General features: G+C 40.6%; 1 non-coding gene and 5 pseudogenes across 1 annotated transcript; all 6 read left to right on the forward strand.

The window, feature by feature from the left end:
• The first annotated feature begins 6,001 nt into the window (after positions 1 to 6,001).
• On the forward strand, positions 6,002 to 6,121 carry LOC141270188 (5S ribosomal RNA; annotated as a pseudogene).
• Positions 6,122 to 7,061: 940 nt separating this feature from the next.
• LOC141268481 (5S ribosomal RNA) lies at positions 7,062 to 7,180 on the forward strand (annotated as a pseudogene).
• Positions 7,181 to 7,801: 621 nt separating this feature from the next.
• Positions 7,802 to 7,921, forward strand: LOC141270215 (5S ribosomal RNA; annotated as a pseudogene).
• Positions 7,922 to 8,851: 930 nt separating this feature from the next.
• LOC141267380 (5S ribosomal RNA) lies at positions 8,852 to 8,970 on the forward strand (annotated as a pseudogene).
• A 5,741-nt stretch (positions 8,971 to 14,711) lies between these two features.
• Positions 14,712 to 14,831, forward strand: LOC141267734 (5S ribosomal RNA; annotated as a pseudogene).
• Positions 14,832 to 15,772: 941 nt separating this feature from the next.
• Positions 15,773 to 15,891, forward strand: LOC141266625 (5S ribosomal RNA). Its single transcript, XR_012320655.1, has one exon. It is a non-coding gene; the product is annotated as a 5S ribosomal RNA (ribosomal RNA).
• The last annotated feature ends 9,229 nt before the right edge of the window (positions 15,892 to 25,120 follow it).

The following is a 25,120-nucleotide window of genomic DNA, read 5'->3' on the forward strand; positions in this document are numbered from 1 at the left end:
GCTCTCATCTAAATATGTCCGACTCAAGATACCTTCTTACAAGTTAGGGCCTCGGTTCATCGGCCCTCTGGAGGTCATCAGTCAGATCAACCCGGTGGCCTATAAATTGAAACTCCCGGCCAACTTATGGATCCCTAACTCCTTCCATGTATCTCTCCTCAAACCTGTGGTACTTAACTCTTTTTCCAAGTCTACAGGTACGCCTCCTGCTCCGGTTTCTGCTGAGGACGAGTTTGAGGTAGAGAACATTCTTGCCACCAAAAGGGTAAGAGGAAAGACCTTTTTTCTAGTAGATTGGAAGGGGTTTGGTCCTGAGGAGAGAACGTGGGAGCTCCGGGAGAACATCCATGCCCCGCTCATCCTTGCTAAATTTCTGTCTGGCCTAATAAAGGGGGGGCCTAAAGGGGGGGTACTGTAGTGCCGGCGTCCCTGCCCTCTGCTAGGCAGGGACGCTGTTCCCCTCACCTCTCTGCTCCGTGCCCGGCGTCCTCATCCCGCTCTGCTGGCAGCGCGCGCTCCTTCCCGGCCACTGTGCTTAGGGCGCGCGCGCTCTCCCTCCCTCTTAAAGGGGCCGCGCGCGCCGTCCTAAGGAGTCCCCGGCCAATGGCCGGAGGACTTCACCATATATAAGGCACCTCCTCCAAAATGGAGGTGCCCGAGCAATGTTGTTGCACTGTTCACCACTCTGCTTCAGCCCTCAGGTCCCGTTGCCAGTTACCTGCCAGATACCTGCCAGATTCCTGCCAGCTTGCTGTCTTATTCCTGCCTGATATTCTGCTACCTGCCTGCTAGCCTGAGGTCCGACGGTCTGCCTTACAACTCCTGTCAGTCTGTCTAAGGACCAGCTTGCCCGTTCACCTGGGAGCACACATCTGCTACCTGCCTGCTAGCCTACCTGAAGGCCCCGCCGTCACGTGCTGTGACCACCTGCCTGTCCAGTGACTCCTGCCCGCTCACCTGGGAGCGCTCATCTGCCGCCTGTCTGTTTATCTTCCTGGAGGCTCCGCCGTCACATGCTGTGACCACCCGTTTATCCAGAGACTCTCGCCTGCTCACCTGGGAGCTCACGTCTACCATCAGCCGCCACAGGTCGTACCAACCCTTTACCCAGAGACTGCCCCGGTCACTTGCCGTGACCATCTGCCCGTTCACCCAAAGACTGCCCCGGTCACTTGCCGTGACCATCTGCCCGTTCATCCAGAGACTGCCCCAGTCACTTGCCGTGACCTCCTGCCCGTTCTTCCAGAGACTGTCCCGGTCACCTGCTGTGACTGCCTGCCTGGTCGCCACCCGCTCCCTTACAAGGACCGCCCCCTTGTATAGTAGCTCAGAGGTTCCGCCTCCCAGACCCGTTACAGTATACTCCTGAACCAAAATGAATAAATATATGAATGTATGAATGAATGAATGAATGAATGAATAAATGAAAAAATGAATGAATGAATTGTTGTGTTTACTCAGAAAATGTAAACATTTTTTTCCTTAGCAATATATATTTAATGAAGCAATACTCTTGTATTAGACATTACTTTATTAAATATTAATGTGTTTTCTCAATTGAGATATTGAACTCAAATAAAATCAAATGAGAATTAAAAAATGAAAAAATAGAAAAATAAGAAGTATAAAGTAAGAATAAAATTTTAAAAATGAAAAATAAAATTAAGAGTAAAAATAAGAATAAAAATAAAAATAAGACCTTTAAATTTTAATGACAAATGCAGAGTAATTATATTCTCCATAAAAAATACCCTTATATCTCCATTATCTGGATGATTTCATATTTGTCATAACCTTGTACCACCAAAAAATATTAAATTTTGCAACTTTGCATGTAATACCCTTCTTAATTATACCATAGTACCTTATTATTATTTCTTCTTTATTAAAATGTGTGGAAAATAAGCATTGATCAAAAGTGATTATGTAATCAGGATCAAAGACACATTTTCCCCCTTAATACCAAAAATATTATTTTATAAAATTTATGTATATATCAGAACCAAATTAAAAATAATTATTCTTCTAGAAATATTGTGCATAAATTTCATATTGATGAGTAGCATAGATTTGACTAAAGAGAGGTGTGTACCTATTTAGGTAACCATTAAAAATAATATTATAGTTATTCAAGAATATTATCATGTGGAAAATTATTCTAAATATAAATTTGCTTTGTAAACCATTTTGATGTGTGGTTGCCCTTATCCACTATTAGTTAAATCAAGAAATAATAATTATTAAAGAAATATAGAAATATATATATGTAGATAATACCTAATTATGTATTATAATTTCCTCAGTTTTAAATATATTTTTGTACCTTCACATAAAGAAATATATATTTTTTTTTAAACATACAAACATACGAGGCCTCTGTCACATCAATCACACTTAGCAGCTGCTGATTTACTCATCTGTCACCTTCACTCTGACATTCACAGATCTGTTCAACTCAAACATTCCACATATGAAGTTTTAGATATATATATATATTTAACCCAAAATTGTTGCATCCCAATTTATTAATGCGCATTGCCATATCAATTGAATATCTTTATATTTCTTTGAATATTCCCCAAGTACATATTATATAATATGAGAGTAAGTCACTGGAATTTCAGACACTTGAAAAAACTCTTGTCTTAGATTCTTTTTTCACTGGCTGCCCGGTCTTAAGTTACATCAGTTGAAAATAGAATGAATGGGATCCTATACTATTAGCTCAAAGTTCAAAGGCCGCAGCTGTCACATGTCATGCTGTAAAGCTTCTTTAATTTGCACGAACACTTCATGCACAGAAAATATTAGCAACACAAAAGAATTAATAAGTATTACATATATATTATAGTTCAACTAGATATATTGTTATTATTTTAAAATGTTATACACATAAAATCATGCAATTTTTTCACTTCCTGTGTGAATAAAGAAATAAATCCATTTTAGAGTTCTTTGATCAAATCCTGCTTTGGAATGAAAACTCTAAGGAAATATAAGAAAATAAAATTAAATATCAAATTCATACAGAAACAGAATTCTTTAAATATCTTATACATATATTGGTTGGTTCTAATGTTAATTCAAAATATTGCTACTTAAAGTTATATATATGAAATTCTAATTTATTAAATAATATGTATATATATATATTTTATAAAAGTATATATAAATACAATTATACGCAATCTCTACTTAGACAAGTGTATATATATATATATACATATATAAATATATGAACTATTAGAAACTATGTAACTACAATTTTACTGTATAAGATTATAAATAAATATTGAGACATTGTATTACATTTTGATACAACATTATAATTACAGTTTTTCCTTAGCCACTCCCTAAACCAAATCTTCTGTCTCTCTCAAATATCTCCAGAAATGCCCTATTTAGGAAAGACATTTTTCTATCCTTCAAAACGTCAGAGAACTGCCTGTTCTTCTGTCCACATTCCATGACGTCACTGTGAGTTGGTCGTCTCACCTGTCTCTGTCCATCAGTTTCAGCCATTTTCCTTTTTAGAGAATCACAGTTCTGACTGAGAATTAACTCATTCTGTGAAGAGATGGATCTTTGCACTGGCTGATATGGCTTATAACATATATGAAATCTTCTGCGTATTTGACAGAGTTCACTACGGGGATGACTCAGTCTAGGAGAGTTTGATTTTGGCTTTTGGTAAGATTTTACCTTTCCTGGTTTTATAAGTTTAGCTTGATTTATTTTCTTTTCACGATTCTCATGTTTTCTAACAAAATCCAGCATCTGCGCACATTCAAATAATGATTTTTTTTGTGATGCCATAACTTGGGAAACTGAATTTAGGAATTTGAATTTTTGTACAAAAGTTGTTATCATATGTTGTACTTTTCCATTTTTGATTAGAGCTTTGTACAACCGTTCAAATATGGACATGAATGTATATGTACATTCCTTCCTACCAATCCTTAGTTTCTGCAGATCTTCTATGTTGGGAAAATCCTTTGTGACACAATAAATCAAATATCTTAATCTGTCCGAATCATTTTCCCATCCATTAGGAGAGTCAGTTTCACAGGGCATTAAATGTAAACGTCTGGACAATGTCACAGGAATGCATATTTTAAATAATTGATTCCTCTCCTCATTGGATAAATCAAACTTATCAGAGAAGCTCTCAAATGTCTCTGAATTTCTACAGGCATGGATTTTGACATCATATTTTGGCATGATTTTGTATAATTTCAGCAAATTTTTCCTCATTTTAATTTGGAGTTGAGCCTGGGTAATTCCAGAATTCTCTGATATTTTTAGTGGTTCTTGTACGTTCGTTCCTCCTATGTCACTCACGTCTCCTCCCACATCACCTAGTATGTCGGTTTCTCGTATGTCAGTCATGTCTCCTCCCATGTCATGTTTCTGTATGTCCGTCCAATTTAGAAGTTAACTGTAAATTCTGCAATTCACATTCTTTGTATAAACTGAGCCACAAAACTTCTATGTCATCTCCTACATTAACTTTGAAATTAATATTACTTTGTTTAGCAAAAGAAGAAATTATATCCATATTTTGCTTACCTTAAGATTCCTTGGCTTCTCTTTATCAGCACGTCCTGTCTTCAGTTCGTCTGATTCTTTTCCTGTGTGATTCTGTTCCTTGTTAGTACCTCTGCTTCCTGTCTTTCCTCAGTCTGTAGGTCCTTTCTGCTTCTCGTGACAAACTAGTGAATTTACTGACACGTGAACAACAGCTGTTCAGCTCGTCAGGACTCCCCCCTTGTTCACGGAAGAAATTCACTTACTTAATTTAAAAAAAAAAAAAACAGGACTGGCTGGCTCACCATTGTAAAATAATACTCTTCCTGTATTATTTTTTTCTACTGAGGACTTCTCAAAGTATCAATATCACGATATTCTTATAAAAAAATGTATCTATTTATTCTTGGATTGTCCATTAAAAAGAATCAGATTGCAGCAGGTACATACAATAATTAGTTATAAAGTAATTGTCCATTTGTCCATAATTAGCTTAATTGTTGAGATTCACCCATCTTTCCTTGGATCCTGGCTGGTAAATCATGTCTTTGTCCAGCATGTGTCCAGGCCTACATGTCATCTGCTTCTCAGCATGAAGATTCTGTGTCTTGTGGGGTGGGCAGAGCAAGAGAGCCCCCCATTTCTGTACCATGGGCTTTTATAGCCAGTCGTATGGACACCTGTTCTACATATGGTAGTGAACCAAATATACACACACAAATAGCGCATGTCAACTAGACACGATGGCTGAGGCATAGAACTCAGAAAAATGATTATCGATTAACATTCCAAATGAATTTCCATAATTAACCATTTAACAAAGACCGCCTGGGAATGCCAGGTGCTGTAGGCTTTTCCTTTTTCCTTCCTTCCACCAGCAGGGGGCACTCTTTTCTTTGCCTTTTTTCCATTCCCTTTCACAAGTGCACACATTCATTCTCTTTTCTTTTTTTCATTTGCTTTCTCTCTTGCGCTATTTCATCTCTGCAAAAGACCAGCATCCTTCTGATCACCGTGGGCCTCCAGCATTGTTGCTTCTTTACATTTAATACTAGGCTCCTTTTCACCAGGACCAGCGTCTCCCGGGTGGCTGGAGGCAACCACCGGTAACCCCAAGCAGAAGACCTTTGCAGGCAACACTACCCTCCCCCCTGAAGAGCAGCTCAAAGTCACTGGTAACCATCTCACCCTCTTCCTTCATTCACCCCTGGACGTCTCGCTCAGCCCCCAAGTTACGGGTCCAGCTTGCTCTTTCTGTCACATTACCGCGATGAAGGGTTTAGGGTGCAGGAGACCCTGCGCCAAGCCATTTTTGAAGACACCTGATTCGGCGGGTGAATCACTGCTAAATAAACCACACCTGTAGGGACGGCACAGCCTTTGCATGGACCCTTCGGAGCCCGCCCCGTCACGGCCAGATTGCTCACCACCAAGCGATCCTGAGAAAAGCTGGCCGGGCGATGGATCAAGCAGCGTCTACTGACCATACCACCTTGGATATGCCTCATCTTGTCTGATCTCGGAAGCAAAGCAGGGATGGGCTCGGACAGTACTTGGATGGGAGACCAAATGGGAACACCGGGTGCTGTAGACCATTTTGATGACGTTTTGCCCTACTGCCCAGCTCGGCTAGCCTCGAACGGCGCCTTGCCGGACACCGACCTTAAGTAACTTAGATGATGGAAGCCCCAATGCCTCTGAGCCAGTTGGCAGCTAAGTACGCTACCCCGCCGCCTTCACGCACGCCTGACACCGAGCTCCTTGCCACGGCTAGGAGTGCTTATTGACTCCGCAGCTCGCCGTGTGGAAATGATGGCGTTAAAAGCACCCGGGGCCGTGAAGGGGCCAGGCTTTCAGCAGCTGCCCAGGGAAGGTTTTGGATGCCGGCCGCCTAGCGAGGTCCAGCAGAAGTAACATGTTTCTCTGCAAAGAAGCTTGTGTAACCAAGCCAGACGGCTGACAAAGAGCTAACCTCAGTGCAAGGAAGGCAAGGAAGGTGCGGAAGGAATTGGGGAGGGGGGGTGATTCCTGCTAGGGTCCTGAAATCATAAAACAGGCAGGAGAGTCTGACGCATGGTGACGGAAAGGATGTAGGGGCAGATAGGGGGTGTTGTCACGTGCGAGCACGTGTGCATGCTGGCTTGTGTGTGAGAGTGCGCTTCCTAGGTGTGGCGCGCTGCAGACAGTCAAAGGGATTGTTCCCTTTCATTAAAAGTTAATCCCCGGCTGCAGGCTATTAGAAAGCAACTAACCGCGCTCTACTCACCCTACCCGGGTCTACCGGTGAGTCTCGCCTCTGCTCCCGGCCTGTGGCATTGGCCGTGAAGCTGACGTTCCGTCGACAGAGCTGCAGCCGATCAGTGAGCTCAGTGGCTCTGAGTGGGGCGTTCTGTCTACAAGACCTTTTAAGTAAGCCAGCAAAAAAATTGAAGAGAAGGGAAAGCACAAAAGGACCTGGTCTTGCTGAGCACTGGAAAGGGCAGCCGGCAGCCAGACGTCAAAGTAGAAAAGCAGCAAGTGAGAGGCTTTTCTCTGCTTACAGCCACACCACCCTGAACACGCTCAATCTCGTCTGATCTTGAAAGCTAAGCATGGTTGGGCCTGGTTAATACCTGGATTGGAGACCGCCTGGGAATACCAGATGCTGTAGGCTTTTGCTTTTTCCTTCCTTCCACCAGCAGTGGTCACTCTCTTATATGCCTTTTTTCCATTCCCTTTCACAAGTGCACACATTCATTCCCTTTTCTTTTTTTCATTTGCTTTCTCTCTTGCGCTATTTCATCTCTGCAAAATACCAGCATCCTTCTGATCACCGTGTGCCTCCAGCATTGTTACTTCTTTACTTTTAATACTAGGCTCCTTTTCACCAGGACCAGCGTCTCCCGTGTGGCTGGAGGCAACAACCGGTAACCCCAAGCAGAAGACCTTTGCAGGCAACACGACCCTCCCCCCTGAAGAGCAGCTCAAAGTCACTGGCAACCATCTCACCCTCTTCCTTCATTCACCCCTGGACGTCTCGCTCCGCCCCCAAGTTACGGGTCCAGCTTGCTCTTTCTGTCACATTATCACGATGAAGGGTTTAGCCTGCAGGAGACCCTGCGCCGAGACATTTTTGAAGACACCTGATGCGGCGGGTGAATCACTGCTAAACAAACCACACCTGTAGGGACGGCACAGCCTTTGCATGGACCCTTCGGAGTCCGCCCCGTCACGGCCAGATTGCTCGCCATCAAGCGATCCTCAGAAAGGCTGGCCGGGCGATGGATCGAGCAGCGCCTACTGGCCATACCACCTTGGATATGCCCGATATCGTCTGATCTCGGAAGCAAAGCAGGGCTGGGCTCAGACGGTACTTGGATGGGAGACCTCCTGGGAACACCGGGTGCTGTAAATCATTTTGATGACGTTTTGCCCTACTGCCCAGCTCGGCTAGCATGGAACGGAGCCTTGCCGGACACCGACCTTAAGTAACTTAGATGATGGAAGCCCCAAGGCCTCTGAGCCAGTTGGCAGCTAAGTACGCTACCACCCAGGCCTGACACCGAGCTCCTTGCCACGGCTAGGAGTGCTTATTGACTCCGCAGCTCGCCGTGTGGAAATGATGGCGTTAAAAGCACCCGGGGCCGTGAAGGGGCCAGGCTTTGAGCAGGTGCCCAGGGAAGGTTTTGGATGCCGGCCGCCTAGCGAGGGCCAGCAGAAGTAACATGTTTCTCTGCAAAGAAGCTTGTGTAACCAAGCCAGACGGCTGACAAAGAGCTAACCTCAGTGCAAGGAAGGCAAGGAAGGTGCGGAAGGAATTGGGGAGGGGGGGGTGATTCCTGCTAGGGCCCTGAAATCATAAAACAGGCAGGAGAGTCTGACGCATGGTGACGGAGAGGTTGTAGAGGCAGATAGGGGTTGTTGTCACGTGCGAGCACGTGTGCATGCTGTCTTGTGTGTGAGAGTGCGCTTCCTAGGTGTGGCGCGCTGCAGACAGTCAAAGGGATTGTTCCCTTTCATTAAAAGTTAATCCCCGGCTGCAGGCTATTAGAAAGCAACTAACCGCGCTCTACTCACCCTATCCGGGTCTACCGGTGAGTCTCGCCTCTGCTCCCGGCCTGTGGCATTGGCCGTGAAGCTGACGTTCCGTCGACAGCGCTACAGCCGATCAGTGAGCTCAGCGGCTCTGAGTGGGGCCTTCTGTCTACAAGACCTTTTAAGGAAGCCAGCAAAAATATTGAAGAGAATGGAAAGCACAAAAGGACCTGGTCTTGCTGAGCACTGGAAAGGGCAGCCGGTAGCCAGACGTCAAAGTAGAAAAGCAGCAAGTGAGAGGCTTGTCTCTGCCTACTGCCACACCACCCTGAACATACCCAATCTCGTCTGATCTTGGAAGCCAAGCAGGGTTGGGCCCCGTTAGTACTTGGATGGGAGACCGCCTGGGAATACCAGGTGCTGTAGACTTTTGCTTTTTCCTTCCTTCCACCAGCAGGGGGCACTCTCTTCTATGCCTTTTTTCCATTCCCTTTCACAAGTGCACAAATTCATTCTCTTTTCTTTTTTTCATTTGCTTTCTCTCTTGCGCTATTTCATCTCTGCAAAATACCAGCATCCTTCTGATCACCGTGGGCCTCCAGCATTGTTGCTTTTTTACTTTTAATACTAGGCTCCTTTTCACCAGGACCAGCGTCTCCCGCGTGGCTGGAGGCAACCACCGGTAACCCCAAGCAGAAGACCTTTGAAGGCAACACGACCCTCCCCCCTGAAGAGCAGCTCAAAGTCACTGGCAACCATCTCACCCTCTTCCTTCATTCACCCCTGGACGTCTCGCTCCACCCCCAAGTTACGGGTCCAGCTTGCTCTTTCTGTCACATTACCGCGATGAAGGGTTTAGCCTGCAGGAGACCCTGCGCCGAGCCATTTTTGAAGACACCTGATGCAACAGGTGAATCACTGCTAAACAAACCACACCTGTAGGGACGGCACAGACTTTGCATGGACCCTTCGGAGCCCGCCCCGTCACGGCCAGATTGCTCGCCACCAAGCGATCCTGAGAAAGGCTGGCCGGGCGATGGATCGAGCAGCTTCTACTGGCCATACCACCTTGGATACGCCCGATCTCATCTGATAATATCACAGCGTACCATAGCAATCAGTAATATCCATCTAATTATTATCAAAATATTAAAATAAATTATGTTTGGAATAATAAGCAATAATAGATAATAATTCATTATCAATCAAGTTCTCCATATGATAGAACATTTTTATGTCATAGGTGTAATTACCTTTTCCAACTCATAGGTGTCAGTGTATTTTGAAAAAACAAGTTTTTATATCTTTATTAAACCAATAATATCAAAGAATGTATACTCCTGAACCAAAATGAATAAATATATGAATGTATGAATGAATGAATGAATGAATAAATGAATGAATGAATTGTTGTGTTTACTCAGAAAATGTAAACATTTTTTTCCTTAGCAATATATATTTAATGAAGCAATACTCTTGTATTAGACATTACTTTATTAAATATTAATGTGTTTTCTCAATTGAGATATTGAACTCAAATAAAATCAAATGAGAATTAAAAAATGAAAAAATAGAAAAATAAGAAGTATAAAGTAAGAATAAAATTTTAAAAATTAAAAATAAAATTAAGAGTAAAAATAAGAATAAAAATAAAAATACGGCCTTTAAATTTTAATGACAAATGCAGAGTAATTATATTCTCCATAAAAAATACCCTTATATCTCCATTATCTGGATGATTTCATATTTGTCATAACCTTGTACCACCAAAAAATATTAAATTATGCAACTTTGCATGTAATACCCTTCTTAATTATACCATAGTACATTATTATTATTTCTTCTTTATTAAAATGTGTGGAAAATAAGTATTGATCAAAAGTGATTATGTAATCAGGATCAAAAACACATTTTCCCCCTTAATACCAAAAATATTATTTTATAAAATTTATGTATATATCAGAACCAAATTAAAAATAATTATTCTTCTAGAAATATTGTGCATAAATTTCATATCGATGAGTAGCATAGATTTGACTAAAGAGATGTGTGTACCTATTTAGGTAACCATTAAAAATAATATTATAGTTATTCAAGAATATTATCATGTGGAAAATTATTCTAAATATAAATTTGCTTTGTAAACCATTTTGATGTGTGGTTGCCCTTATCCACTATTAGTTAAATCAAGAAATAATAATTATTAAAGAAATATAGAAATATATATATGTAGATACAGTAATACCTAATTATGTATTATAATTTCCTCAGAATCAAATATATTTTTGTACCTTCACATAAAGAAACATTTTTTTTTTTTCAAACATACAAACATACGAGGCCTCTGTCACATCAATCACACTTAGCAGCTGCTGATTTACTCATCTGTCACCTTCACTCTGACATTCACAGATCTGTTCAACTCAAACATTCCACATATGAAGCTTTAGATATATATATATATTTAACCCAAAATTGTTGTATCCTAATTTATTAATGTGCATTGCCATATCATTTGAATATCTTTATATTTCTTTGAATATTCCCCAAGTACATATTATATAATATGAGAGTAAGTCACTGGAATTTCAGACACTTGAAAAAACTTGTCTTAGATTCTTTTTTCACTGGCTTCCCGGTCTTAAGTTACATCAGTTGAAAATAGAATGAATGGGATCCTATACTATTAGCTCAAAGTTCAAAGGCCGCAGCTGTCACACGTCATGCTGTAAAGCTACTTTAATTTGCACGAACACTTCATGCACAGAAAATATTAGCAACACAAAAGAATTAATAAGTATTACATATATATTATAGTTCAACTAGATATATTGTTATTATTTTAAAATGTTATACACATAAAATCATGCAATTTTTTTACTTCCTGTGTGAATAAAGAAATAAATCCATTTTAGAGTTCTTTGATCAAATCCTGCTTTGGAATGAAAACTCTAAGGAAATATAAGAAAATAAAATTAAATATCAAATTCATACAGAAACAGAATTATTTAAATATCTTATACATATATTGGTTGGTTCTAATGGAATTCAAAATATTGCTACTTAAATTTATAAATATGAAGTTCTAATTTATTAATTAATATATATATATATATATATATATATTTTATAAACGTATATATAAATGCAATTATACGCAATCTCTACTTAGACAAGTGTATATATATATATATATATATATATATATATATATATGAACTATTAGAAACTATGTAACTACAATTTTATTGTATGAGATTAGAAATAAATATTGAGACATTGTATTACATTTTGATACATTATATTTACAGTTTTTCCTTAGCCACTCCCTAAACCAAATCTTCTGTCTCTCTCAAATATCTCCAGGAACGCCCTATTTAGGAAAGACATTTTTCTATCCTTCAAAACCTCAGAGAACTGCCTGTTCTTCTGTCCACATTCCATGACGTCACTGTGAGTTGGTCGTCTCACCTGTCTCTGTCCATCAGTTTCAGCCATTTTCCTTTTTAGAGAATCACAGTTCTGACTGAGAATTAACTCATTCTGTGGAGAGATGGATCTTTGCACTGGCTGATATGGCTTATAACATATATGAAATCTTCTGCGTATTTGATAGAGTTCACTATGGGGATGACTCAGTCTAGGAGAGTTTGATATTGGCTTTTGGTAAGATTTTACCTTTCCTGGTTTTATAAATTTAGCTTGACTTATTTTCTTTTCACGATTCTCATGTTTTCTAACAAAATCCAGCGTCTGCGGACATTCAAATAATGAATTTTTGTGTGATGCCATAACTTGGGAAACTGAATTTAGGAATTTGAATTTTTGTACAAAAGTTGTTATCATATGTTGTACTTTTCCATTTTTGATGAGAGCATTGTACAACCGTTCAAATATGGACATGAATGTATATGTACATTCCTTCCTACCAATCCTTAGTTTCTGCAGATCTTCTATGTTGGGAAAATCCTTTGTGACACAATAAATCAAATATCTTAATCTGTCCGAATCATTTTCCCATCCATTAGGAGAGTCATTTTCACAGGGCATTAAATGTAAATGTCTGGACAATGTCACAGGAATCCATATTTTAAATAATTGATTCGTCTCCTCATTGGATAAATCAAACTTATCAGAGAAGCTCTCAAATGTCTCTGAATTTCTACAGGCATGGATTTTGACATCATATTTTGGCATGATTTTGTATAATTTCAGCAAATTTTTCCTCATTTTAATTTGGAGTTGCGCCTGGGTAATTCCAGAATTCTCTGATATTTTTAGTGGCTCTTGTACGTCCTTTCCTCCTACGTCACTCACGTCTCCTCCCACATCACCTAGTATGTCGGTTTCTCGTATGTCAGTCATGTCTCCTCCCATGTCAGGTTTCTGTATGTCCATCTCTTGGTCAGACCCAAGGTCACCTTCAGTTACAGACACGTGTCTTACTTCTTGTTCATTTTCCACATTACAGTCAGAATCAGTATCACCGTCTGACACTTCTGCACTATTTTCCTGCTTAGAAATCTCTAACACAAGACTATGAAAAAAATCTACCAAATGTAGAATATTTCTCAATTTCTGTTTGTCTCTATTTACCAATTTAGAAGTTAACTGTAAATTCTGCAATTCACATTCTTTGTATAAACTGAGCCACAAAACTTCTATGTCATCTCCTACATTAACTTTGAAATTAATATTACTTTGTTTAGCAAAAGAAGAAATTATATCTATATTTTGCTTACCTTAAGATTCCTTGGCTTCTCTTTATCAGCACGTCCTGTCTTCAGTTCGTCTGATTCTTTTCCTGTGTGATTCTGTTCCTTGTTAGTACCTCTGCTTCCTGTCTTTCCTCAGTCTGTAGGTCCTTTCTGCTTACCGTGACAAACTAGTGAATTTACTGACACGTGAACAACAGCTGTTCAGCTCGTCAGGACTCCCTCCTTGTTCACGGAAGAAATTCACTTACTTAATTTAAAAAACAAAAAAACAGGACTGGTTGGCTCACCATTGTAAAATAATACTCTTCCTGTATTATTTTTTTCTACTGAGGACTTCTCAAAGTATCAATATCACGATATTCTTATAAAAAATGTATCTATTTATTCTTGGATTGTCCATTAAAAAGAATCAGATTGCAGCAGGTACATACAATAATTAGTTATACAGTAATTGTCCATTTGTCCATAATTTGCTTAATTGTTGAGATTCACCCATCTTTCCTTGGATCCTGGCTGGTAAATCATGTCTTTGTCCAGCATGTGTCCAGGCCTACATGTCATCTGCTTCTCAGCATGAAGATTCTGTGTCCTATGGGGTGGGCAGAGCAAGAGAGCCCCCCCTTTCTGTACCATGGGCTTTTATAGCCAGTCGTATGGACACCTGTTCTACATATGGTAGTGAACCAAAAATACACACACAAATAGCGCATGTCAACTAGACACGATGGCTGAGGCATAGAACTCAGAAAAATGATTATCGATTAACATTCCATGAATTTCCATAATTAACCATTTAACAGAGACCGCCTGGGAATGCCAGGTGCTGTAGGCTTTTGCTTTTTCCTTCCTTCCACCAGCAGGGGGCACTCTCTTCTATGCCTTTTTTCCATTCCCTTTCACAAGTGCACACATTCATTCTCTTTTCTTTTTTTCATTTGCTTTCTCTCTTGCGCTATTTCATCTCTGCAAAATACCAGCATCCTTCTGATCACCGTGGGCCTCCAGCATTGTTGCTTCTTTACTTTTAATACTAGGCTCCTTTTCACCAGGACCAGCGTCTCCCGGGTGGCTGGAGGCAACCACCGGTAACCCCAAGCAGAAGGCCTTTGCAGGCAACACGACCCTCCCCCCTGAAGAGCAGCTCAAAGTCACTGGCAACCATCTCACCCTCTTCCTTCATTCACCCCTGGACGTCTCGCTCAGCCCCCAAGTTACGGGTCCAGCTTTCTCTTTCTGTCACATTACCGAGATGAAGGGTTTAGCCTGCAGGAGACCCTGCGCCGAGCAATTTTTGAAGACACCTGATGCGGCGGGTGAATCACTGCTAAATAAACCACACCTGTAGGGACGGCACAGACTTTGCATGGACCCTTCGGAGCCCGCCCCGTCACGGCCAAATTGACGCCACCAAGCGATCCTGAGAAAGGCTGGCCGGGCGATGGATCGAGCAGCGTCTACTGGCCATACCACCTTGGATACGCCTGATCTTGTCTGATCTCGGAAGCAAAGCAGGGATGGGCTTGGACAGTACTTGGATGGGAGACCTCCTGGGAACACCGGGTGCTGTAGACCATTTTGATGACGTTTTGCCCTACTGCCCAGCTCGGCTAGCATGGAATGGCGCCTTGCCGGACACCGACCTTAAGTAACTTAGATGATGGAAGCCCTAAGGCCTCTGAGCCAGTTGGCAGCTAAGTACGCTACCCCGCCGCCCTTCACGCAGGCCTGACACCGAGCTCCTTGCCACGGCTAGGAGTGCTTATTGACTCCGCAGCTCGCCGTGTGGAAATGATGGCGTTAAAAGCACCCGTGGCCGTGAAGGGGCCAGGCTTTCAGCAGGTGCCCAGGGAAGGTTTTGGATGCCGGCCGCCTAGCGAGGACCAGCAGAAGTAACATGTTTCTCTGCAAAGAAGCTTGTGCAACCAAGCCAGATGGCTGACAAAGAGCTAACCTCAGTGCAAGGAAGGCAAAGAAGGTGCGGAAGGAATTGGGGAGGGGGGGTGATTCCTGCTAGGGCCGTGAAATCATAAAACAGGCAGGAGAGTCTGACGCATGGTGACGGAGAGGTTGTAGGGGCAGATAGGGGGTGTTGTGACGTGCGAGCACGTGTGCATGCTGGCTTGTGTGTGAGAGTGCGCTTCCTAGGTGTGGCGCGCTGCAGACAGTCAAAGGGATTGTTCCCTTTCATTAAAAGTTAATCCCCGGCTGCAGGCTATTAGAAAGCAACTAACCGCGCTCTACTGAACCTACCCGGGTCTACCGGTGAGTCTCGCCTCTGCTCCTGGCCTGTGGCATTGTCCGTGAAGCTGACGTTCCGTCGACAGCGCTGCAGCCGATCAGTGAGCTCAGTGGCTCTGAGTGGGGCGTTGTGTCTACAAGACCTTTTAAGGAAGCCAGCAAAAAAATTGAGGAGAAGGGAAAGCAAAAAAGGACCTGGTCTTGCTGAGCACTGGAAAGGGCAATCGGCAGCCAGACTTCAAAGTAGAAAAGCAGCAAGTGAGAGGCTTGTCTGTGCCTACGGCCAAACCACCCTGAACACGCCCAATCTTGTCTGATCTTGGAAGATAAGCAGGGTTGGGCCTGGTTAGTACTTGGATGGGAGACCACCTGGTAATACCAGGTGCTGTAGGCTTTTGCTTTTTCCTTCCTTCCACCAGCAGGGGGCACTCTCTTCTATGCCTTTTTTCCATTCCCTTTCAAAAGTGCACACATTCATTTTCTTTTCTTTTTTTCATTTGCTTTCCCTCTTGCGCTATTTCATCTCTGCAAAATACCAGCATCCTTCTGATCACCGTGGGCCTCCAGCATTGTTGCTTATTTACTTTTAATACTAGGCTCCTTCTCACCAGGACCAGCGTCTCCCAGGTGGCTGGAGGCAACCACCGGTAACCCCAAGCAGAAGACCTTTGCAGGCAACACGACCCTCCCCCCTGAAGAGCAGCTCAAAGTCACTGGCAACCATCTCACCCTCTTCCTTCATTCACCCCTGGACATCTCGCTCCGCCCCCAAGTTACGGGTCCAGCTTGCTCTTTCTGTCACATTACCGCGATGAAGGGTTTAGCCTGCAGGAGACCCTGCGCCGAGACATTTTTGAAGACACCTGATGCGGCGTGTGAATCACTGCTAAACAAACCACACCTGTAGGGACGGCACAGCCTTTGTATGGAACCTTCGGAGCCCGCCCCGTCACGGCCAGATTGCTCGCCACCAAGCGATCCTGAGAAAGGCTGGCCGGGCGACGGAACGAGCAGCATCTACTGGCCATACCACCTTGGATACGCCCAATCTCAGAAGCAAAGCAGGGCTGGGCTTGGACAGTACTTGGATGTGAGACCTCCTGGGAACACCGGGTGCTGTAGACCTTTTTGATGACGTTTTGCCCTACTGCCCAGCTCGGCTAGCATGGAACGGCACCTTGCCGGACACCGACCTTAAGCAACTTAGATGATGGAAGCCCCAAGGTCTCTGAGCCAGTTGGCAGCTAAGTACGCTACCACGCAGGCTAGACACCGAGCTCCTTGCCACGGCTAGGAGTGGTTATTGACTCCGCAGCTCGCCATGTGGAAATGATGGCGTTAAAAGCGCCCGGGGCTGTGAAGGGGCCAGGCTTTCAGCAGGTGCTCAGGAAAGGTTTTGGATGCCGGCCACCTAGCAAGGGCCAGCAGAAGTAACATGTTTCTCTGCAAAGAAGCTTGTGTAACCAAGCCAGACGGCTGACAAAGAGCTAACCTCAGTGCAAGGAAGGCGAGGAAGGTGCGGAAGGAATTGGGGAGGGGAGGGGGTGATTCCTGCTAGGGCCCTGAAATCATAAAACAGGCAGGAGAGTCTGACGCATGGTGACGGAGAGGTTGTAGGGGCAGATAGGGGGTGTTGTCACGTGCGAGCACGTGTGCATGCTGGCTTGTGTGTGAGAGTGCGCTTCCTAGGTGTGGCGTGCTGCAGACAGTCAAAGGGATTGTTCCCTTTCATTAAAAGTTAATCCCCGGCTGCAGCCTATTAGAAAGCAACTAACCGCGCTCTACTCACCCTACCCGGGTCTACCGGTGAGTCTCGCCTCTGCTCCCGGTCTGTGGCATTGGCCGTGAAGCTGACGTTCCGTCGACAGCGCTGCAGCCGATCAGTGAGCTCAGCGGCTCTGAGTGGGGCGTTGTGTCTACAAGACCTTTTAAGGAAGCCAGCAAAAAAATTGAAGAGAAGGGAAAGCACAAAAGGACCTGGTCTTGCTGAGCACTGGAAAGGGCAGCCGGCAGCCAGACGTCAAAGTAGAAAAACAGCAAGTGAGAGGCTTGTTTCTGCCTACGGCCACACCACCCTGAACACGCCCGATCTCATTTGATCTCGGAAGCTAAGCAGGGTCGGGCCTGGTTAGTACTTGGATGGGAGACTGTAAAATAATACCCTTCCTGTATTATTTTTTTCTACTGAGGACTTCTAAAAGTATCAATATCACGATATTCTTATAAAAAATGTATCTATTTATTCTTGGATTGTCCATTAAAAAGAATCAGATTGCAGCAGGTACATACAATAATTAGTTATAAAGTAATTGTCCATTTGTTCATAATTAGCTTAATTGTTGAGATTCACCCATCTTTCCTTGGATCCTGGCTGGTAAATCATCTTTTTGTCCAGCATGTGTCCAGGCCTACATGTCATCTGCTTCTCAGCATGAAGATTCTGTGACTTGTGGGGTGGGCAGAGCAAGAGAGCCCCCCCTTTCTGTACCATGGGCTTTTATAGCCAGTCGTATGGACACCTGTTCTACATATGGTAGTGAACCAAAAATACACACACAAATAGCGCATGTCAAATAGACACGATGGCTGAGGCATAGAACTCAGAAAAATGAATATCGATTAACATTCCAAATGAATTTCCATAATTAACCATTTAACATTTCCCCCTTTTTTGAGAATAAAAGGACTTTAACTTCTCAAAAGAAGATACATTCATCAATCATTTTTTCTTTCCTTCTTCCTTGGCAATATCATTAAATTTCTATAATAATAATAATAATAGTAATAATAGTATCAATATCGGATTATTGTTATATAATGATGTGAATTCATGTTATGGTAAGCCGTGACTAATATTCATTTAATATGTATAATTATACTTCCCTATATCTAAATTGAAGCAAACGCGGGTTCAATCGTCATCATCTGATGTCATCGGGTCGTCGTCTCGTCTTCTTCTTGGTTCTTTTATAACACAGTCTTTAGATGAAAACTCCTTTGAAATAAATTACAGCATGTAGATATTGTACAGTCCATAATTGTGTTCATTATTGTTCAGTCCATAAACTGTACTCTTTATTAGAAAGATCATGTGTGTCAGTTGATAAGAAAACAAAGTCCATGGATGAAATGTAGCTTTAATATCTGTGCAGTGTCACCTGGACTTACGTTGGATCGTCTTTGGAATCTTCCGTGTGTCCGCACTGGTCTCGTTTCACTTTTGGAACAGATGTGACGTCTTTGGTCAGTAAAGCAAGGGTTAACTTGACACTTTCCTGCTTTATATAGCACCATAACCAGTACTCAGTCCTTTATATACAGGACACATATGCCAGGTATTACCTGTTCACCAGCTTTCATTGAAGCGTTGCAGGTGATAAGAAACCACTGGAACGTGATGAAACTTAAACACAACACAGTACATATAGGATCATCGTCCTCTGCCGTCCTGGTGATCAGTGGTGTGAATTGTATTGTATGTAATGGACACAGTCTATTAAAACACTCAGCATTCACACCTGTTACCTTCTGAGACGTCCGGATATCAGTTGCTTCTTCTTGTAACTTTTGAGAATCTCTTTGATTTATAAAAATTAAAAGTCTTTATTAAGATAGAATTCATAATTGCGATGTCTTGATTGAAGTCTTCATTCCCTAATCTGATACCAAATCTGGCAGTTTTTCCTAACATATAATATCACAGCGTACCATAGCAATCAGTAATATCCATCTAATTATTATCAAAATATTAAAATAAATTATGTTTGGAATAATAAACAATAATAGATAATAATTCATTATCAATCAAGTTCTCCATATGATAGAACATTTTTATGTCATAGGTGTAATTACCTTTTCCAACCCATAGGTGTCAGTGTATTTTGAAAAAACAAGTTTTTATATCTTTATTAAACCAATAATATCAAAGAATGTATACTCCTGAACCAAAATGAATAAATATATGAATGTATGAATGAATGAATGAATGAATAAATGAATGAATGAATTGTTGTGTTTGCTCAGAAAATGTAAACATTTTTTTCCTTAGCAATATATATTTAATGAAGCAATACTCTTGTATTAGACATTACTTTATTAAATATTAATGTGTTTTCTCAATTGAGATATTGAACTGAAATAAAATCAAATGAGAATTAAAAAATGAAAAAATAGAAAAATAAGAAGTATAAAGTAAGAATAAAATTTTAAAAATGAAAAATAAAATTAAGAGTAAAAATAAGAATAAAAATAAAAATAAGGCCTTTAAATTTTAATGACAAATGCAGAGTAATTATATTCTCCATAAAAAATACCCTTATAGCTCCATAATCTGGATGATTTCATATTTGTCATAACCTTGTACCACCAAAAAATATTAAATTATGCAACTTTGCATGTAATACCCTTCTTAATTATACCATAGTACCTTATTATTATTTCTTCTTTATTAAAATGTGTGGAAAATAAGTATTGATCAAAAGTGATTATGTAATCAGGATCAAAAACAAATTTTCCCCCTTAATACCAAAAATATTATTTTATAAAATTTATGTATATATCAGAACCAAATTAAAAATAATTATTCTTCTAGAAATATTGTGCATAAATTTCATATCGATGAGTAGCATAGATTTGACTAAAGAGAGGTGTGTACCTATTTAGGTAACCATTAAAAATAATATTATAGTTATTCAAGAATATTATCATGTGGAAAATTATTCTAAATTTATATTTGCTTTGTAAACCATTTTGATGTGTGGTTGCCCTTATCCACTATTAGTTAAATCAATAAATAATAATTATTAAAGAAATATAGAAATATATATATGTAGATAATACCTAATTATGTATTATAATTTCCTCAGAATTAAATATATTTTTGTACCTTCACATAAAGAAACATTTTTTTATTTTCAAACATACAAACATACGAGACCTCTGTCACATCAATCACACTTAGCAGCTGCTGATTTACTCATCTGTCACCTTCACTCTGACATTCACAGATCTGTTCAACTCAAACATTCCACATATGAAGTTTTAGATATACAGTACAGACCAAAAGTTTGGACACACATTCTCATTTAAAGATTTTTCTGTATTTTCATGACTATGAAAAGTGTACATTCACACTGAAGGCTTCAAAACTATGAATTAACACATGTGGAATTATATACTTAACCAATAAAGTGTGAAGCAACTGAAAATATGTTTTCTATTCTAGGTTCTTCAAAGTAGCCACCTTTTGCATTGATGACTGCTTTGCACACTCTTGGCATTCTCTTGATGAGCTTCAAGAGGTAGTCACCGGAAATGGTTTTCACTTCACAGGTGTGCCCTGTCAGGTTTAATAAGTGGGATTTCTTGCCTTATAAATGGGGTTGGGACCTTCAATTGTGTTGTGCAGAAGTCTGGTGGATACACAGCTGATAGTCCTACTGAATAGACTGTTAGAATTTGTATTATGGCTAGAAAAAATCAGCTAAGTAAAGAAAAACGAGTGGCCATCATTACATTAAGAAATTAAGGTCAGTCAATCTGAAAAATTGGGCAAACTTTGAAAGTGTCCCCAAGTGCAGTTGCAAAAACCATCAAGCGCTACAAAGAAACTGGCTCACATGAGGACCGCCCCAGGAAAGGAAGACCAAGAGTCTCCTCTGCTTCTGAGGATAAGTTTATCCGAGTCACCAGCCTCAGAAATCGCAGGTTAACAGCAGCTCAGATTAGAGACCAGGTCAATGCCACACAGAGTTCTAGCAGCAGACACATCTCTTCAACTACTGTTAAGAGGAGACTTTGTGCAGCAGGCCTTCATGGTAAAATAGCTGCTAGGAAACCACTGCTAAGGACAGGCAACAAGCAGAAGAGACTTGTTTGGGCTAAAGAACACAAGGAATGTACATTAGACCAGTGGAAATCTGTGCTTTGGTCTGATGAGTCCAAATTTGAGATCTTTGGTTTCAACCACCGTGTCTTTGTGCGACGCAGAAAAGGTGAACGGATGGACTCTACATGCCTGGTTCCCATCGTGAAGCATGGAGGAGGAGGTGTGATGGTGTTGGGGTGCTTTGATGGTGACACTGTTGGGGATTTAATCAAAATTGAAGGCATACTGAACCAGCATGGCTACCACAGCATCTTGCAGCGGCATGCTATTCCATCCTGTTTGCGTTTAGTTGGACCATCATTTATTTTTCAACAGGACAATGACCCCAAATACACCTCCAGGCTGTGTAAGGGCTATTTGACCAAGAAGGAGAGTGATGGGGTGCTAGGCCAGATGACCTGGCCTCCACAGTCACCAGACCTGAACCCAATCGAGATGGTTTGGGGTGAGCTGGACCGCAGAGTGAAGGCAAAAGGGCCAACAAGTGCTTAGCATCTCTGGGAACTCCTTCAAGATTGACGGAAGACCATTTCCGGTGACTACCTCTTGAAGCTCATCAAGAGAATGCCAAGAGTGTGCAAAGCAGTCATCAAAGCAAAAGGTGGCTACTTTGAAGAACCTAGAATATAAGACATATTTTCACTTGTTTCACACTTTTTTGTTAAGTATATAATTCCACATGTGTTAATTCATAGTTTTGATGCCCTCAGTGTGAATGTACAATTTTCATAGTCAAGAAAATACAGAAAAATCTTTAAATGAGAATGTGTGTCCAAACTTTTGGTCTGTACTGTATATATATATATTTAACCCAAAATTGTTGTATCCCAATTTATTAATGCGCATTGCCATATCAATTGAATATCTTTATATTTCTTTGAATATTCCCCAAGTACATATTATATAATATGAGAGTAAGTCACTGGAATTTCAGACACTTGAAAAAACTCTTGTCTTAGATTCTTTTTTCACTGGCTGCCCGGTCTTAAGTTACATCAGTTGAAAATAGAATAAATGGGATCCTATACAATTAGCTCAAAGTTCAAAGGCCGCAGCTGTCACACGTCATGCTGTAAAGCTACTTTAATTTGCACGAACACTTCATGCACAGAAAATATTAGCAACACAAAAGAATTAATAAGTATTACATATATATTATAGTTCAACTAGATATATTGTTATTATTTTAAAATGTTATACACATAAAATCATGCAATTTTTTCACTTCCTGTGTGAATAAAGAAATAAATCCATTTTAGAGTTCTTTGATCAAATCCTGCTTTGGAATGAAAATTCTAAGGAAATATAAGAAAATAAAATTAAATATCAAATTCTTACAGAAACAGAATTATTTAAATATCTTATACATATATTGGATGGTTCTAATGTAATTCAAAATATTGCTACTTAAATTTATATATATGAAGTTCTAATTTATTAATTAATATATATATATATATATTTTATAAACGTATATATAAATACAATTATACGCAATCTCTACTTAGACAAGTGTATATATATATATATATATATATATATATACAGTCATATGTAAAAGTTTGGGCACCCCTATTAATCTTAAGCTTAATGTTTTATAAAAATTGGTGTTTTTGCAACAGCTATTTCAGTTTGATATATGTAATAACTGTTGGACACAGTAATGTTTCTGCCTTGAAATGAGGTTTATTGTGCTAACAGAAAACGTGCAATCTGCATTCAAACAAAATTTGACTGGTGCATAAGTATGGGCACCCTTATCATTTTCTTGTTTTAAATACTCCTGCCTACTTTTTACTGACTTACTAAAGCACTTTTTTTGGTTTTGTAACCTCATTGAGCTTTGAACTTTATAGCCAGGTGTATGCAATCATGAGAAAAGCTACTTAAAGTGGCCACTTGCAAGTTGTTCTCCTGTTTGAATCTCCTCTGAAGAGTGGCATCATGGGCTCCTCAAAACAACTGTCAAATGATCTGAAAACAAAGATTATTCAACATAGTTGCTCAGGGGAAGGATACAAAAAGCTGTCTCAGAGATTTAACCTGTCAGTTTCCACTGTGAGGAACATAGTAAGGAAATGGAAGAACATAGGGACAGTTCTTGTTAAGGCCAGAAGTGTCAGGACAAGAAAAACATCAGAAAGGCAGAAAAGAAGAATGGTGAGATCAGTCAAGGACAATCCTCAGACCACCTCCAGAGAGCTGCAGCATCAACTTGCTGCAGATGGTGTCACTGTGCATCGGTCAACTATACAACGCACTTTGTACAAGGAGAAGCTGTATGGGAGAGTGATGCGAAAGAAGCCGTTTCTGCAAGTACGCACAAACAGAGTCGGCTGAGGTATGCAAAAGCACATTTGAAGAAGCCTATTTCTTTTTGGAAGAAGGTCCTGTGGACTGATGAAACCAAGATTGAGTTGTTTGGTCATACAAAAAGGCGTTAAGCATGGTGGCAAAAAAACACAGCATTCCAAGAAAAACACTTGCTACCCACAGTAAAATTTGGTGGAGGTTCCATCATGCTTTGGGGCTGTGTGGTCAATGCCGGCACTGGGAATCTTGTTAAAGTTGAGGGACGCATGGATTACACTCAGTATCAGCAGATTCTTGGCAATAGTGTTCAAGAATCAGTGATAAAGTTGAAGTTACGCAGTGGATGGATCTTTCAGCAAGACAATGATCCAAAACACCGCTCCAAATCTACTCAGGCATTCATGCAGAGGAACAATTACAATGTTCTGGAATGGCCATCCCAGTCCCCAGACCTGAATATCATTGAACATCTGTGGGATCATTTGAAGAGGCTGTCCATGCTCGGCGACCATCAAACTTAACTGAACTGGAATTGTTTTGTAAAGAGGAATGGTCAAAAATACCTTCATCCAGGATCCAGGAACTCATTAAAAGCTACAGGAAGCGACTAGAGGCTGTTATTCTTGCAAAAGGAGGATCTACTAAATAATAATGTCACTTTTCTGGTGAGGTGCCCATACTTATGCACCTGTCAAATTTTGTTTGAATGCAGATTGCACATTTTCTGTTAGTACAATAAACCTCATTTCAAGGCAGAAACATTACTGTATCCAACAGTTATTACATATATCAAACTGAAATAGCTGTTGTAAAAACACCAATTTTTATAAAACATTAAGCTTAAGATTAATAGGGGTGCCCAAACTTTTTCATATGACTGTATATATATATATGAACTATTAGAAACTATGTAACTACAATTTTACTGTATAAGATTATAAATAAATATTGAGACATTGTATTACATTTTGATACAACATTATAATTACAGTTTTTCCTTAGCCGCTCCCTAAACCAAATCTTCTGTCTCTCTCAAATATCTCCAGGAACGCCCTATCTAGGAAAGACAGTTTTCTATCCTTCAAAACCTCAGAGAACTGCCTGTTCTTCTGTCCACATTCCATGACGTCACTGTGAGTTGGTCGTCTCACCTGTCTCTGTCCATCAGTTTCAGCCATTTTCCTTTTTAGAGAATCACAGTTCTGACTGAGAATTAACTCATTCTGTGGAGAGATGGATCTTTGCACTGGCTGATATGGCTTATAACATATATGAAATCTTCTGCGTATTTGATAGAGTTCACTATGGGGATGACTCAGTCTAGGAGAGTTTGATATTGGCTTTTGGTAAGATTTTACCTTTCCTGGTTTTATAAATTTAGCTTGATTTAATTTTCTTTTCACGATTCTCATGTTTTCTAACA

Source organism: Phyllobates terribilis, unplaced genomic scaffold, assembly GCF_046119375.1.
Source record: "Phyllobates terribilis strain yellow unplaced genomic scaffold, ASM4611937v1 Scaffold_4__5_contigs__length_816908805, whole genome shotgun sequence".
Classification (NCBI taxonomy): domain Eukaryota; kingdom Metazoa; phylum Chordata; class Amphibia; order Anura; family Dendrobatidae; genus Phyllobates; species Phyllobates terribilis.